We start from the raw sequence: 17,585 nt of genomic DNA, 5'->3' as shown, positions 1-17,585 counted from the left end.
AGATGCTCCCAAATTTGGCCATGACATTGATGCCACCGTTTTATAGTTATTGAAAAATACATTACCTGTGACATTCCTTCAGAAACCACAGATAGTGACTAACATACACAAATCATACACTTCCAAAAACATAAGTGTGAAAAAAACAGCAGGAGTAGATATAATAACAAGCGTGAATACTATACCAAATATCACTTGGGCTTCCCTAGACCACTTTGCAAAAAAGGACAAGCAAGTAATTGATGTCTCCTGTTAGACAAAGTGTAAAAGGAAAATCCATAAAACACAAACCACATTAAAAGGGATGTAGCATCCAAGTACATCGATGATTACAATGCAATCATTGCCCTCTTGTGGAATGCAAACATAGACATACAATACATTACAGATAATTCCACTGCAGTTGCAAGGTATGCCACAGCCCATCCCACCAAAGCTGAGAAAACAGAGCTAAAAGTCCTCTGGGATGTCAATGTTATCTAACAAAACAATGTCACAAAAACTGTAGACCTTTGGTATAAAAATGCTCTCCCTTAGAAAATGCGGCTGCTACAAAGCTGCAGACAGTTTAACAGGTACAGCCTTTCATGGCAACTCTGAACACATTGTCTGGCTAAACCTTGGTCCAGGTGCATCCTGAAAAAAAATAATAAACTCCTTTCTAGAGATAGAAACAATATCCACAAATTATCCCAACAGCCGGGACATTTTAAAAAACATCTTAATTGACACATACTGACAAAACAGATGTACTGCTTTGGAAAACATGTGCCTGTGCGACATAACCCAAAACTACTCCTACAAAAACAATGTCACACCAGATGAGGCAAATGGCAAATATTCAGTCTCAACTTGTGAAGGAAGCCTTGTAAAACTAACCAAACCCAGCCTAATTAATCATATAAAGGTGTTGTTTAAATCTCTGCAACATAGAGAACTGTATTACATGGGCCAACTGCAACTTTTTAAACCTTGGCGAAAAGAAGAAGAATTATTAGGTAACTATTACTCATTTGAAGCCACATTCAAAGGAAATGAAAGAAGTATAACAAATGTCAATTTCAAACAATACAAAGAAATGGTGGACAATGTACGCCAACAAGAGGAAGAAATATAAGCTCATCTAGATAAAGACACTCCTGAGGACAGTCAAACTTCCATTACAGGAAGTCAAGGACCACTTCGAAAACCACTCATTCTAAATGAAGCAGAGATAGCCATGAGTGAGGTAGAAAATACCATGTATCAATATAAATAATCTGAATAAGACTTGTCAGTGCTTAAATCACAGCTAAATGATGAACAATGAACAACTTGCCATTTATCTAGAAATCACTGAAGACATTGAACATGGTTTTAAAAATGAAACTAAGACTTGTACCTGTAAACATTATAAACCTCTGCTCTTCTATATAAGTGGTGAAGCTGGTTATGGCAAAACATTCTTAATGAAAATAATCAAAAAATGTCCACAAAAACAAACTACAACCGTTTGGCTGTTGTAACAGCCCCCACGGGTTTAGCTGCCTACAATATAGAAGGTATAACTTTACACCGGCTACTACTCCTTCCAGTAGAACACCAAAATAAAATTTGAATACTACAAATTATCAGCAGAAGCTGCAACTGTAGTACACAGAATTTGGAAACAAATGGAAGTGCTCCTGATAGATGAAGTAAGCATGGTTTCCAACCTCATGTTGGCTTTAATTCTCCTGACGATGCAAGAAGTCTGCAAAACCTACTATGAAGAAATATTTGGAGGAAAACACATTATTGTTTTCGGAGACTTCCTACAGTTAAAACCAATAAAAGGTCACCCTATTTTCAAAATATTAGGACACAAACAATGCCGCAAGAAACTCGGCAGCACTGGAACTGTAACTCCCTGGCAACCTTTTCACTACAGTGAACTAACTCAAATCATGCATAAGTCTAAAGACCTTTTGTTTGCTAACATTTTAAAATGCATTAGAACTGGTCTGCTTACTAAAGATGAAAAATCTAAATAGTAGACTAATCCATGAGTTATATGGGCAAAACACATCTGCTCCTGATGTCAACAAAATATAAAATGCATGCCCTTAATGCCAACCCTTGCAATCTGTAGTCAATTCAACGAGACAATGTTAAAAAAAAGAAATGCAACCCATACTGCTTATCAGCTCCACAGACAAACCAGAAGTGCATGGCAGTCCATATGTGTTAACAATCAAAACAACACAACTAAATAGCTTAGAAAAATATATCTCCACCACAGCTGGATTGGAGAAAATAGTAACTGTGTTCCTAAACTGCAGAGTATTTCTAAAATGTAACCTTGAGATAGAACAAGGTTTAGTCAATGGAGCCATTGGCACAGTTGTTGGCTTCCAAACATATCCACATGACAAAAACATTCATTTTGTCAACATCCAGTTTGACAAACTTGCAAAAGTTAAAAGAATTGGCCGCACAGTAACACGTTTACTTCTTTTCAAATATATGTATGTACACAGAGAACAGTTTTCTCTTTCTCTTGCATATGCTGCCACTATTCACAAATTGCAATGTCTACCCACAAATCATGCATTGATTGACATTGCACCACAGACTTTAAAGAAGGTATGAGTTATGTAGCACTTTCATGTCTGCATGTACTTAATGGTCTAATTCTAGTTAACTTACGGCAAACAAATTCAACACTGACATTCTTTTCATTCTAGAATATAACAGGCTATGCGCACTGTACACTCCCATGTAGATATGTACAATGTGCTTCAAAAAAGAGGTCCTTTAAAAAAAAATCAGAAGGCCCATCAAATGATCCATGGACAGAACTCTCTGGTCCATTTAAATTCAGCAACACAATTGGAGTAAATTGATTTGCACTTGTAATATTCAATCTTCTCTTCCAATTGCCACCAATCATTTATAACATTTACTTAAACGGCTCGGACCAGTTGTGTTTGGAAATGCTTGCCCTTCATAGAAATGCCACAAATAATCCTGACAGTACTTACAGTGTCTCGGGTAAAATGTAAGAATTGGACTGCTTTGCAAGAATGGTATAATTTACCATAAAGACACAAGAAGATCCTGAATAATTCCTAATTTACGTACTACTAGTACTGGAAACCAAAAATATCCCTAAACGTGGAAACATACATGCACTCTCTGCAACCATGTTTCACAAGAGCACATCCCTAATGAAGGATTTGTTTATCCATTGATACACAATTGTGAATCCATTCCATTTCACCAGCTTCTGCAGAATGCAAATCATGGCATATCATGCCCTTTTCAGACAATCATTCCAGCATACAAATAAACTCACATAGCCAATAAATCATACTAATACTTCTAAGGTACAATGCAGATGGTAACAAAAATAACTGTAAGTTCACCAGCTATACAAATGGCCAAGTATCTCTTGCCATAAAATCCTCACAAAAGTAGGCATAACATACCACACTCGTGTCACAACCACTTCAGGGCAATTTACTGTATATATCAATACACACAGTGGTTGGATCGAATGTAATGACACAACTGTTACTCCAAAAATTAGGTTATCAGCAAACCTAACAAATACCTACTTAATATTCCTTCAATCCAAATGTACCCACTAAACTATAGCACAATAAATTCCAACAGGTATCTAACTACATCCATAATACGAAAATAGTACTTTTAAATGTCAATTTTGTTAGAATATGCAAACGGGCATCTAACAACTTCAAAACTGTCCTTTTTACAATACACTTCAAATACGGAATCACAATTCTTGTTACTACAAAACGTCTTCTAAAGGCAAATGTAGTTAGAATACAACAACAGGTATGTAACTACTTCCTTAATGACAACATACTTAAAACACACATACTATCACTCTTACACTCATATAATTGTATTAGGTTTTTTAAAATACTTTATGGAATTTTCCCAATGACTCAATGAGTATCATGTATTTCATCTACAGCCTTATATGGCAATTCTGAACACATTGGGCCAGCTTGCTATCTCTCAGGTTACTCCCCACACTGAAGCTGTTGGTTGTCTCCATGACCATCAGTCTGGCTTCAGAGCAGCCAGAGGAATGGAAACTGCTCTCCTGAACACCCGTGAAGATCTCCTCTATAATCTTCACTCAACCCTTCCTTCTGTCCTTATCCTCCTTGAATGTACCTCTGCTTTTGACATGGTTAATCACGCCATCCTGATGAAACAACTCTCAGCATCACAGATCAGTCCCTTCCTCATGCACCGACCCTTGCAGTTCCAGCTTGGGTCCTTTCCCTCCACCACCTCTCTCTCCACATGTGATGTTCCCTTTCAATATCTACTTGACCCCATTGGCCCACCTGATTTCTACCTTTTCCTCTAACATTCAGTGTTATGTGGATGACACTCAACCCTCTTTTAGGGTGCCCTCAGCCTCCTCTCTTCTCAAACTTATTCCTGACTGACTATCCATGATTCAGGATTGGTGCACCTCCAATGATCTCTGCCTCAATACCAGTAATATGAAGATCCTTCCCATTGGGATCTTGCTTCCACTTTCCCTTTCTCACTCTGCCCGCCCTCCTTGCAATCTCTTCCTTCCCATTTCTGTGAGGCAAAAGACTGTGGTGTCATATTCGGCTCCAGTCTCTCCTTCTCTCCTCTTGCAGACCTTGCCAAGATGGCCCACTACCAGCAGCACCTCCTTAGATGTATTCTTCCTTTCCTCACTTTCCTGGTTCTCTCTGGGCTGGACTACTGCAACATCCTCTTTCTCAATCTACCTTCATCTACTCTTCGCCCAATGCAACTAATCCAGAACAGGAGTGTGAGACTCCCCAGCCCTGAAATCATTCCACTGGCTCCCAGTGGCTGCAAGGATCACGTTCAAGACCCTCAGCATCACCCACAAGGCTATCAGGTGCCGAGGCCCACACTACATCCAACTCTCTCTTCCAAAATACCTACCTTCTCGAGCGCTTTGCTCAGCTACCTCAAACTCTCTTAGGGTGAGACGCTGCACCAGGCAGAGTGAAAGGTAGATCTCTCTCCTCTTCAGGTGCCTCACTCTGGAATGGCCTCCATGCCCATCTCAAACTTGATCCAGACAACCTGAAGTTCCGAAAGCAGCTGAAGACTTTCCGTTTTTTATCTGTTTTTTCTCTCTCCCTCTCCCCTGCTGACCTACCTGTCTGCTGTGCTGACTGGATGCTTGGCTACCCTCTGAATCTCGCTGTGTACCAGGCTCCTGCATGATCAATCTCCCCTGCACTGCTTCTGGGCCTACCACACACTTAGGGGCTGTGTAAGGGATTTCAACCAGGCACACACCTAGGTCTCTCCTATCATGTAGCGCGTGATAAAATCCTTATTTATTTTTGTCTATAAGTTCAATAATCAGAATGATGTACCACTCATATCATACCCATCTCAAAATACCCCCCAGGTCCCACTGAACCAGGAATCAGGCTAGTTTGTAAGGGTAAAAATTTGTTTATTTATTTAATATTCAAATCACACGTAAGTTTAATATATATATATATAAAAATATATATATATATATACATATGGGACAGCAATCACCTACCGTGACAATACAATTCAGAAAATAAGCAAAGCAATTGAATTCACTTATAATGATGCAGCATAGAAAACACGGGAAAAAGAACAGTTTTGTTTAGTGCACCGATAGCGTTTAGGTTAATAGTTCCCCCTGCAAAGTACTGAAGTACAAATGAGCAAACCTACACAAATGTGAGTAACCAGCAGGAATTTGGGAATGAAAGACAAGGCCTAGAGTTTATAGGCAATCTTCCCTCCCCTACAAGGGAGAAAACGGTTTTGGGCAAATGACACTTTCAAACTGACAGGTAAAATTGCTTAGTAAAATAATGCAAAAGGGTGCAACAATGCTTAATTAGATAGAATTTCTGAGGAAAGCAACACTAAACAAGTCCTAGCACACATGAGCTATAATATAAACAACAGTACACACTGTAGATCTGAATGGGATGGAAGAAGCACGTTGAAATGGGAAAGAGACAAACAGATACGTGTAAACCTTTGAACTTTGCAAATTCGTGGCAAAGAGACAAAGAGACACGTGTAAACGTTTGAACTTTGCTAATTTGTGGCAATCTTTTACTATGCAATATTGGCAAAAAACAAATACACTGTTCCACGATGCGGTTTTTAGTTGTGAATGTAGTGAAGGGTCTTAGGTATCTGTGAGAGTTTCTTTTCTATCTTTAGAATTGAAGAAGCTATGGAGGTTTTAGTGAGAGGCGTTTTTGCAAAATAGGCGTGAAAATGAAAACAAGAATTTGGTTTTAAAAATGACAGATGCGTTTCTTTCCACTATATTAATGACTGTGAAAAAGAGGATGCCACACATGAAACTTCACAGCTATGTGGCCAGCGCAGCCAGTCCATGGTGGATACTTGATTTCTGGGATTTACTTTGTTTATTCAAAATCACTAAGTTATGGTTTTGTAACACAGATGAGAAAAATCATCACAAGAGAAGTCTAATAATACTATGGTTCTGAATTTAAAGATGGGATCGGTTGAGATTGGGATGAAACAATGCAGATATACTATGGGTCATGGTTCTTCCTGTTAATACTTACAGTCCTTTGTAATTAAATTGGACCGTCAGCTCTGGTCATTGGATTGGATCAGGTCTACCAGCAGCAGGGCACCTCTAGAGGGAACAGATCAGTGGCGCGGTTCTGGTCAATTTTTGATTTTTGGACAATTTTGGACTGCGCCTCGGACTGGATTTGGATGGGCCCTTCTTTTCACTGGACAAGGCAGATTACTGGATGCAAGTTTCAGCAGGAAAGCCTTGATAGTAGCAAGCCAAGCTGAATCAGAATTTTTTTTTAAGTTTTGGATGTTTTGAAATTAGGTCTAGCTAGCAAGAGTTCTGCAATGCTAAATCTGGATTCTGCAAAGAAATCTGGATCTTCAAAGAATTCTGGAATCAGCTACAAGATGAAAAGTTCTGGAACCAGGTACTGCAGTGATATCTGGATGGGTTCTGGAAGCAGTCTGTATGTTTAGTGAAGCTCCTATATTTATACTGTCCAATACCATCCCCCAGTTTATGGTGTGGGCAGAATTTCAAAAGACATACCCCCACAGCTGGGCTGTGAGTGGCTGTAGGCAGAGTCTTCAAATCAAGAGCCTGACATTAGGTTAGTGTCTACCAATTTTCAGATTATTAACTCTTTAGGTTGCTCAGTTAAAGAGTTTTAAACTTTAATCAAAAATAAGGATTCAACTTCAAAGTTCTCCTTTGTAAACTCTCCTTCCCCGACAGCAGCTGTCCCTTTCCTAGAGGGAAGCTCCCCTGTAGAGATCAGTTGGGCAGCTTGTCACTGTCCTTGGCTCAGCCCCAGATGAAAGTCTACTGAGGTCCCATTGTGCTGCTTGTTGTCATTATGGGGGAACCATTAGGCTTCCTGTTTTCAAGGCAGTGTCAAGCTGAGATGTCAACTTTCCCAGGCCATGCACTGCCCAATCAGGATTAAGCAGTTATTTCCACTGGTTTGCTGTAAGATTCACCTACAATCTTTTTATTTTATTTAATTTAATTTTAATGGATTTTGACATTTTAAAGGAATTAAGCCTTTCACTGAAAAATGCTTTAAAAAGGCAGATTTTTCACTTCTTCGGGAAAAAGAAAACACATTTAAACTTAATTTGACAGCTAATTTCCTTGATGCCTGGATTCCTCTGACTGCCTGGAGAATCTTTGATTTCAGCACACTTTTCCTTCCAATAATTCACTGGAAAGATGACACATCGAGGCGCTGTTGCAGCAGTTGTCTTATTTGCACATATTTGTCTTAGTTATGTGAGTATGCTTGGCTAATGGTTACAGTGAGCAGGAAGGTTTCCATTGATTAGAGAGCTGTTTTTAAGGGCCTTTTCAGATTTTTAGCCCTTCTGTGGCCTTGCGACAGGTGACATGTGACTCCTGTTTTTACACCAACTTTGCCTGCGTGGCATGGTGTGCAGCTCTTTGGTGGTTTATGAAACATACACAGTCTTGCAGATTTGGTGTGCACAGTGTTATTGCCTCCATTTATTGCAGTTTTCTTACCCCATTGGCAAAAGGGTGTAGTAGGGTGCATTTGGCATGGGTTGAAATATCTCACAGCTGTAACTGTAACCCTACAATCCCATGCCTCTTCGCACTTACCCAGAGTCGCACTGCCCTGGCTGCACTTACTCACGGCAATGGAGCCCTGATTGCACTTCCCCCATCCCTCTTCCTAGCACTTCCCCCCTCTCCCTTCCCCCTGCACCTTGCATTGTCACACTTGCACGATCTGAATGACACATGGCCTAGTAAGATCATTTGCCTTGTCCTCCCCCTGTCTTCTGTCTCTTGTCTTGTCTTGTCGCGCCTATAAACACTGTGTACAGGCATGTTATAAATGACATATCCTATCATATTGTATCATATAGAAAAGAAATTAAGTTTACAAATATAACATTTCCTTGTAAACAATCAGCTTTACATTACTTTCAGCATTTCTCCTCTCTATGAATTATAACCTAATATGAAACTTAAAAATATAACCTGCAAAAGGAAACACATCTTTAAATACTATCCTATTTTTAAATATATTCACTTTTGTACATAGTTCAAACTGTAAACCATACACTGTACTTGAAGAAGTGACAGCTGAATAACATACACCTTACAAATGCAGCAGAAAAGAATGTAACTTGTTAATATGTATATGTGTTTTATGTTAAATTGTATTTATATAAAGTTTATTGTTTGTTTATTTATTTATATAGCGCTACCCAACCCAAAGGTATGTGGGAGCAAGTTTACATGTTACATTTGAAAACACATGGTTAACAGGTTGCAGATACAGATATGTTGTATTGTAATTTGATAATCAAACCTTTTATAAGCCAAGTCATGCATGATGTCCAGTTGCAAAGCATTCATATAACCCCAGTATGTCTTCTATACCAATATTCTTTAGTTCCTCCCATAGTGTCAAGGATATTGGTAATTTTCCCTTCTAAAACTTAATTCCTTTGTTCTTACATCATGCAGTATCTCATTTGCAGAAACATTTTGAAATATAGTTTCTGTTTGAAGTGTATGAGCATATGAGCAAAAGACACGCACAGTGCTGAAAATTCACTTTCATACAGTAAGTGAAACATATATTTGATATTGGAGCGAAATCTGCAATATTGAGAATACATATGTTTACACCGGTATTCTGAGAAGACATGGTAACTTCCTGATCATCCAATCTGCCACCTTTTCCAGTGGGAAAAAGCAAAGAGAAACAACAAGCTTCTAACATTTTTTCCCAAACTCTGACTGGTGCACCATTTGTTTGTTTAATTTCATATAATTTAAGTCTATCACCCATCACTTCTCTTGAGACTAGGTGAATAGAGTAATGTTCATACAAACTATTACTTTCTGCAACAGTTAAATGCTTAAACTGACCTTCTTGTTTGTTAATCCAACATCAAGTATAGACAAGTCTGGTACATTCAGACTGTCTTTATAGATTTCATTGTGATTGACCAGAAACTATACAGCTCCCTTTACCTTTGTGATATCTATAAACTGGTGCCAAGCATTTTTGTCCTTTGTAGCAACACCATGAACTAAAACAAACAAAGAATCATTCATGTCATGTTTCACTCCCAGAGTGTTCACGTTCTCTTGCAAATTGAGAGACAAATACACAACATGTATTTATTTATTTATTTATTTATTTATTTTTTGCTTGTTAGGCACTTATACAACAGGAATATACTGTTTCAAAGCGCCCACAGGGCAGAGGGAGAGAGAGTGAGAAATACATTACAGCATTACAATGCAATATTTAAGAGCAGAGAGGGAGTAGGAGGGGGACAAGCCTACTACGCCTTGTGAGTATTCAGAACGTGCAAGTGCAGAAGGAAATAGGGGGTAATTGTGGGAAGCGCAAGAATGTGGTTGAGCCAGGGACGAAGTGCTAGGAATGTAGAGTGCTACAAGGCCTGGTCCACGGGAGTTGTAAGTGCGAGTCTCCAAAGCAGTGGGTGTGCAGTTGCAAAGTGCTGTGCAAAGACAGGTGCTGGTAAGAACTGGTGTGGGAGGTCAAGGCCCCGAAGATGTATAAGGGCCAAGGACACTGATTCAGCAACTGTGGGATTAGCAGACAAGAGAAGGAGGGAAGGAAGAGAAAAAGAGGAAAGTCTTAAGGGGCTTCCAGAATTCGAGAAGATCCTGCTCGAGGCACAGGGGCATGGGGAGGCTATTCCAAAGGAGGGAGCCCGCAGAGGAAAGTGAGTGACCCCTTGCCCTCTGTTTGGCAAAACACTTAACACACAGAGAGTTGGTGCCAGAGGAGCGACGTGGTCTAGAGGGAGAGTATTTAGTGAGATGAAGTTGAAGATATGTGGTCCTCAGGCCCAGACAGCTTGTGGATGATGTAGAGGGATTTGAATTTAATCTGTGCAGCAACCGGGAGCCAGTGAAGACTTTTTAGTGCAGGAGAGATGCAGTCCCTGGGCTTGAGGCCAAGGATAAGTCTTGCTCCTCTACTCTGGATAAGCTGCAGGGGTCGCAGAGTGGAAGAAGGAAGATTCATGAGAAGGCTGTTAAAATAGTCAAGTCTAGAGAGAACCAAGGCTTGTGTCATATTGAGCCTCTGAGGGAAAGTGAGAAAAGGTAGAATTCCTTTGAGACGGAAGAGCTGATAGTTGGACTTCTTGGCAATGTCCTGAGTGTGAGGGAGGAAGGAAAGAGAGGAGTTGAAGATGACTCCAAGGTTCCTGGCTTCAGCTGAAGGCACAGGGAGAAAGCCCAAGGAGGAAGGCCAGAGTGAAGGGAAGAAGGAGAGAGCATGGGTCCCAAGGGAAGGATCTCAGTAGGCATTGAGGCAGAGATCATTGGAGGTGCACCAGGACTGGATGGTAGATAGACAGTCAGGGATGATGGAGGGTGCAAGAGGGTCAGCAAGGAGCCTGAAGAAGATCTTATTGTCATCTGTGTAACACTGGAAGTTGAAGGAGAAAGAATACATGAGGCATACAAGGAGAGCAAGGTAGATGTTAAAGAGCCATGAGCTGAGTATAGAGCCATGGGAACTCCACAGGTGGGGATGGAAGTAGGAGAGGAGAAGGGTCCCAGGATGAAGCCAATGCAGTGCCCGTTCCGAGATACCAAGTGTATCATGGAGCGTTTGTATGAATATGGAATGGTTAACTGTGTCATAGGCAGAGGAGAGACCGAGAAGGATAAGAACAGCTGGAGAGTTGGAGCTCCAGAGATACGGGCAGTTCTTCATGGGTGTTCAGAAGAACATTTTCCATGCCTATGGATGCTCAGAATCAGGATTGATGGTTGTGCAGTCCACCAACAAGTTCAGTGTGAGAATTAAGTTGGGGCAAGGCCAGCTTCTCAAGTAGCTTCCCCAGGAAGGGGGTGATGGAGATAGGGGGATATCTGGCAGGGCAGTTAGGGTCCGAGGATGTTTTTTTTCCATGAGCGGGCACATAAGGGAGTGTTTAAGGAGGAGGGTAAAGATCCAATGATAAAAGAGTGATTGCAAAAATCAGCGAGAGCAGGAGCAAGAGAGCCAATATTAACCTTGATGGTTCTGGGTGAGCAGGGGGAGACCTATTTAGAAGAGATGTTCATGGAGCGGACAACTCTGGTAACTTCTTCAGATGTGACAGGAGCAAAGGAGGAAAAGGAGGAAGGAGGAGGGAGAGTGGGATGGGTTGTGAGGGAGTGTAGAAAGGTTGGTCAGAATGTCCTGAGTTCTGGTCACAAAGTGTGAGGCCCTTCCATTGCACAGGGCTTGGGAAGGAGAGGGGGAGGAGGAGACTGATCGGGATTGGCTAGGTCCCTGCAGATTTTGAAAAGGTCAACCGCGTTATTGGATGCACCAGATACCCCTGCCTGAATGTGGGCTCTTTTCTTTGTGTGGATGGCGAGTCTGTATTGCCTTGTGAGCAGGTGGCAGGCCTGTTTATCAGAGGATAAGCCTGAGGTTTGCCCTTTCCGTTCTGCTGCTCTTCACTTTCATTTCAGGGCTGCAAGTTCAGTCTCGTACCAATTGTTACGCTTTGAGACAGATTTCAGACGGATCCTTATGACTGGGGCAAGAATGTCAAGAGGGTTGGTGATGGAAAGATGGAGGTTGCTGAGGGCAGAGTCAGAGATAGATTCAGAGGTGGGGATTGAGAGGGGGTGAATGTGGAGGTGAAGTAAGTCACAGTCACTCATTTCATCTTGCAGGTGTTGGTGAACGGGGTTGGTGTGACTTTTGGGGGGCGGTCTGAGGGCCAATGTGACCCAGATAGGAGGAGACGAGAGAGTCGTCTGACAAGTAGAGAGGGGTGACTAGTGGGGGTGAGAGAGGTTAGAGTGTATGTGGGAATCCAGAGTGAGTCCAGCTGTGTGAGTTGGCCCAGAAGGGAGAATGGAGAGGGAAAGCGAGGAGCAGAGGTCAGTCAATAGAGTGGATGCAGAGCCTGTGGAGACCAGTTGAATGTTTAAATCACCCAGGAGGAGAAGGTTTGAGGTGGAAGAAAGTAAAGAAGAGCAGAAGTCAGTTTATTTAGAGAGGAATAGGGAGGTGGCGTCTGGAGGCCAGTAGATGGTAGCAATGGTCAGGGTGAAGGTGGGAGAAATGACCAACCTGCAAACCAGGCTTTCAAAAGAGGAATAGGTCTGGGTAAGTAAGATGGAAGTAGGAACCCACTAAGGGAAGATTAAGACAAACCCCCCAACAGTGCAGTGACGTTGAGGCTTGTAGATGATCCTGAAGCCGTCAGGGAGGAGGGAGTGACAGGCAGTGACTGAGCTGGCATCAAACCAAGTCTCGATAAATGCGAGAATGTCTGGGTCAATGGGCCTCATTACAAGCTTGGCTGTAGCCGTGCCTTTTTTACTGGCACGGCTAGTACCAAACTTGCTACCGGCACCACCACCCGGGAATGGGCAATTACTGGACAATTACGAGTTGAATGGGTCAGTAATTGCCCATTCGCAGGTGGCGGTATTGCCGGGCTCCCCATCCCCATTCTGCCCCATTGATAATGGTCCCGGTGCTGGTACCGTAGTTCCTGGACCGGCAAACTATGAGTTGTGCGCGAGGGTGCCTTTCTGTCCACCAGGTCAGACCTGGTGGGCAGAGTGGCACCCGTGAGCACAGCATGTCGGATGCACCGGCACTGTTATAAACTGAAAACTGCAGCCAACAAGGCTAGGCACATCTTTCCTAACCGTCCTGGACTTCTGGCTGGGCTGTGTTACAGATTTTCCCTCTGGGGCGGGATTGGCACACTGCCGGGGCTACCTGGTGGGGAAGGTCTGGTAACGCAGCCCAGCAAGAACTCAAGGACGGGTAGAGGTGAGGTCCCTTGCCTTGGGCATTTGTTTTCCATGTGTGGTCTACCGTTCCCAAGCACAGCAGCAGTCCCAGGGAGCCCCAGAAGGGTCCCCATCCATTCCCGGGGGAGAAGCTATAAGGCAGGCCAAACAGAGCTCCAGGATTGTGGGCGGTGATGTGTCTGGCCTTGGGATGCTGTTTCCCAAGTCGGATGACCGTCCCCAAGCCCAGCGGTGGTTCCATGAAGCCCCTGTAGGGTCCCGGTCCTTCCTGGAGGCAATAGCTGTAACACAGGCAAGTCAGAACTCCAAAATAGTCGGAGATGATGCCACTGGCTTTCAACGACTGTCTCCTATGTTGCTCGACCATCCTCAAGTCCAGTGGCACTACAAGGAGCCCCGGCAGGGTCCTCATTCCTCCACGGAGGGAAAATCTGTAATGCAGCCCAGCCACAGGTGCATCCTGGGCTTGCAGACAGTCAGCCTATATGGGAGACAGCCACCCAAGGCCAGGAACATCACCCCCAACAAATCCTGGAGCACTGGCTGGGCTGCGTTACAGAACTTCCCTCAGGGAAGGGATGGAGACTCTGCTGGGGGTCCCTGGGATAGCTTCTGCACTTGGGGATGGTCTCCCCATATTGGAGACAGCCGATCAAGGCCAGGGACATTACCACCAACTATCCTGGAGCTCTGGCTGGCCTGCATTACAGCTTCTCCCTCCGAACCCTGCTGGGGCTCCCTGAGAGTGCCGCTGTGCTTGGGGATGATCGACCCTATCAGAGATGGGTGCCCAAGGCTAGGGACATCACCCTGACTATCCTGGATCTCTGGCTGGGCTGTGTTACAGAATTTCCCTTTGGCTCCCTGGAACTGCTGCTGTGCTTGGGGACAGTACACCCACATGGGAGATGGATGTCCAAGGTCAGGAACATCACATCCAACCATCTTGGAGTTCTGACTGGGCTGCGTTGTAGCTTTTCCCTTCAGGGAGGTATTACAGAATGTTCCTCTGGGAAGGCAAGGGGACACTGCCGGGGCTCCCTGGGACAGCCGCTGCACTTGGGCATGCTCGCCCCGTATTGGAGACAGCCGCCGAAGGCCAGGGATATTACCCCTGACTATGCTGGAAATATGGCTTGTCTGCGTTACAGTTTCTCCTTCCAGGAAAGGTCGGGAAGCTGAAAACTTTTGCCAAACCTTACAACTAATACAAAAGAGAGTGTGGGATAGTTCTCAAGAAAAGAAAGAAGTTTTCTAAAATAATATGTCAGGATGAGGTAGCCTGGGTCTCCCTTCCCACGTTTTGGGCATGGGGTAAGATGGGAGCTTGGAGCAGAGCACAATTTCGGGCTTCTCTAGCATGAGACGATAGTTCCAATGGCAGCTCTCAGGACCATTGATGGCCAAGTCTCATTTCCCTTTGATAGTCTCTTGCCTTCGAGGGCCTGACGTGTTCAATATACAAAAGTAAAAAGTCTCTCCAACCAATGAAAAATCTTTAGGGTAATAATGGTCCACCCTCTGGTCTCCCTCTTCTGGGTGCTGATCCTTCTCAATTGTTAGGTATAGTTCATATGGGGTGATGTTTTCACCCCTGGGATCCCCTCTTCTGGGCGCTGACACTACATGTATCATACTCCATAAATTAACCAGCAATTCTTTTCTCAATGAGCTTTTGGCTGATAGCTTCACCCCTGGATCTCCCTCGGTCGGGCTCAGACCCCTCTTGACTGCCAATACTTGGATGAGGCTTCACCCTGGATCTCCCTCGGTCGGGCTCATTGTTGCCAATGTCACATTCACTTTACTTTCAATTGTTGCGGGATTCACGTCCCTTGCTTCCTCTCAATGCGGGATCCAGTTCCCTTGCATTCTCTCAATGCGGGATTCACTTCCCTTACTTTCACACAGTTTGCACATCAAAGCCTTTCGATTGTACTGGGATTTTACTAGACTTCCTGTATGACCACTTTCACCACTTTTGGCGGATCTCCTATGGCCTTCTGGTACCTGTAGTTTCGCTCAGATGGTGATCGACCAGAGACTCTCGATTTAGCACCCATGTGGTGCCTGTTTCCCTCAGCAGCTGGTCTCCCCTTAACACTTTTCACAGTTCATTGAACTTGGTTCAAACATTCCACTTTGCGAGTCTCATTCAACACAGCCCAGTTCTTATGGGCTCTCCCCACAACTCCCCGGCTGTGATGAACTGCTTGGCTTTCGGCTTCTCTCGAGTCAAAGGCAGTACCAGTCACAGGAGTTTCCCTCGCTCCTGCTTATCGACATAGGCTTGCCACATGTACCATTGACATCTGCTGCAAGACACTTGTGCTATTGTTTGTGGTCTTCGACTCTCTTCCACCAAGGTTCTGCAGGTCTGGGATGAAAAGGACAAGGTCACCTCTTTCCTTGCCACATTCTCAATTTCTGCTGCCTTTTTTCTTCGCTTGAACTGCCGCGCCTGGTTAGCCGTCTTGTTGTTCTGTCTGCCGTGCTTGCCTTGCTCGTACTGTACTCTCTTGCTCCACCTTTTATCCCTGTGGGGAAAGGAAAGGGACATCAGGTGTGTGTGATTCAGGTAAACTGCATGACCTTGCCTGACGCTGGGGTTGGGACATGTCAGGTAAACAGTTTTAGAAGTCCTCTGTCTGTCATAATGTGAGGAAGTGTTCAAGGTGGTAAAGGAGAGTGGTAGAGTTTCTGACTATCCTACAGGGTAGGATGGAAAAAAGGTATTGTCGGAAGGGTGAGATTGATGGGATTTATGAAACAAACAAGAATCACTGGAGTTCTTATCGTGACCTGAATGTGCGGAATTGTAGTGAGTTGTTAAAGCAGCCTTGGTGTTCGAAACTCGTATTGTCCTACGGGATATGATGGGAAAGTGGTGGTATTATAAGAAGGAAGTCTATTGGTAGACTGAGAAGGACGTGAATGACCATGATTTAGAACAGACCATAGGGGATTATGGGAACTGTAGTATTTTATTTTAGCTGGTTGGGAGTGCAGAAAATGATAATCAGAGAGACAGGAAGAAGAATGATTTGGAGTATTCGAATAGGGAACAGGAAAACAAGGATTTGGGGAGTTGAGGTTTTTGAAGGTAACAGAGTTTGGGTTGCTAGTTCTTTTATCAGATTTGCAGGGGTGGTAGATTTTGTTAAAGGAGCTTCTTCAGATGGAAGGGAGGTAGCTGTAGAATAGCCAAAGAAAGCCTAAGGGACTTTGTCCCCCTCACCTTCCTCCTCAGTATAATAGGGTGTCTCACGTAATGCAATTCCCTCAGCATAACCCTAGGCTCACTTACCCTCACTCGTCCACCCCCAGGGTTGGGATCTGAGAGTGCCAGCCCTCCCCATGTCCCCTGAATAAGGGTTTCCTGAGGTCTATTTGGGGAATAACTTTAGATTTCTCACAGCGCCGATCATCCTGAAGTCCAGCGGCAGTTCTGGGGAGCCCCAGGCAGGGTCCCCATTCCTCCCCGGAATTAAAATCTGTAATGCAGCCCAGCCAGAGGTACAGCCTGAGCTTGCGGACGGTCAACCCTCATGGGAGACAGGTGCCCAACCCAGAGACATCACCTCCAACCATCCTGGAGCTCTGGCTGGCCTGCGTTACAGCCTTTCCTTCCGGGAAGGGATGGGGACCCTGCCCAGGCTCCCTGGGACATCCGCTGCACTTGGGGATGGTTGCCCCATATGGGAGACAGCCACCCAAGGCCAGAGACATTACCCTCTGACGATCCAGGAGCTCTGGATGGCCTGCGTTACAGATTCTCCCTTGGGGAAAGGTTGGGGAACCTGCCTGGGCTCCCTGGGACTGCTGCTGTGCCTGGGGATGGTCGACTGGTAAACGTAGTGCTGCGGATGAGATAGCTCATCCTTGGCATTTAAGGGGTTAAAATAACCTTTGGGTTTTTTGGGTCTTTGTAAATATTATTGTGCAAAACAATTATTGAGAATAACTTTCAGCTGATCATTTGTTCTGCTATCAACATTATTTGATTAAGTCACAATGTTATATTTTTATATGAGAGATAAGATTTTTTCTTTTTCCAGAGTAATAAAACATCTGAAACCAGTAAGGAAAAGCTGACCACATATTGAGCATGTTGAAACCAAAAAAGTGATGGGTGGAAGGTTTTGAATTAATCTGAACCACTGGCGTTGCTCTCGGCAACCATACACATCACCGTTTTTTAGCCCGTCTGCGCCTTTGCAAA

Source organism: Ambystoma mexicanum, chromosome 3p (assembly GCF_040938575.1).
Source record: "Ambystoma mexicanum isolate Mex_15411 chromosome 3p, UKY_AmexF1_1, whole genome shotgun sequence".
Lineage (NCBI taxonomy): Eukaryota > Metazoa > Chordata > Amphibia > Caudata > Ambystomatidae > Ambystoma > Ambystoma mexicanum.
The sequence above is the reverse complement of the archived record's forward strand: the minus strand, read 5'-3'. Positions refer to the sequence as shown.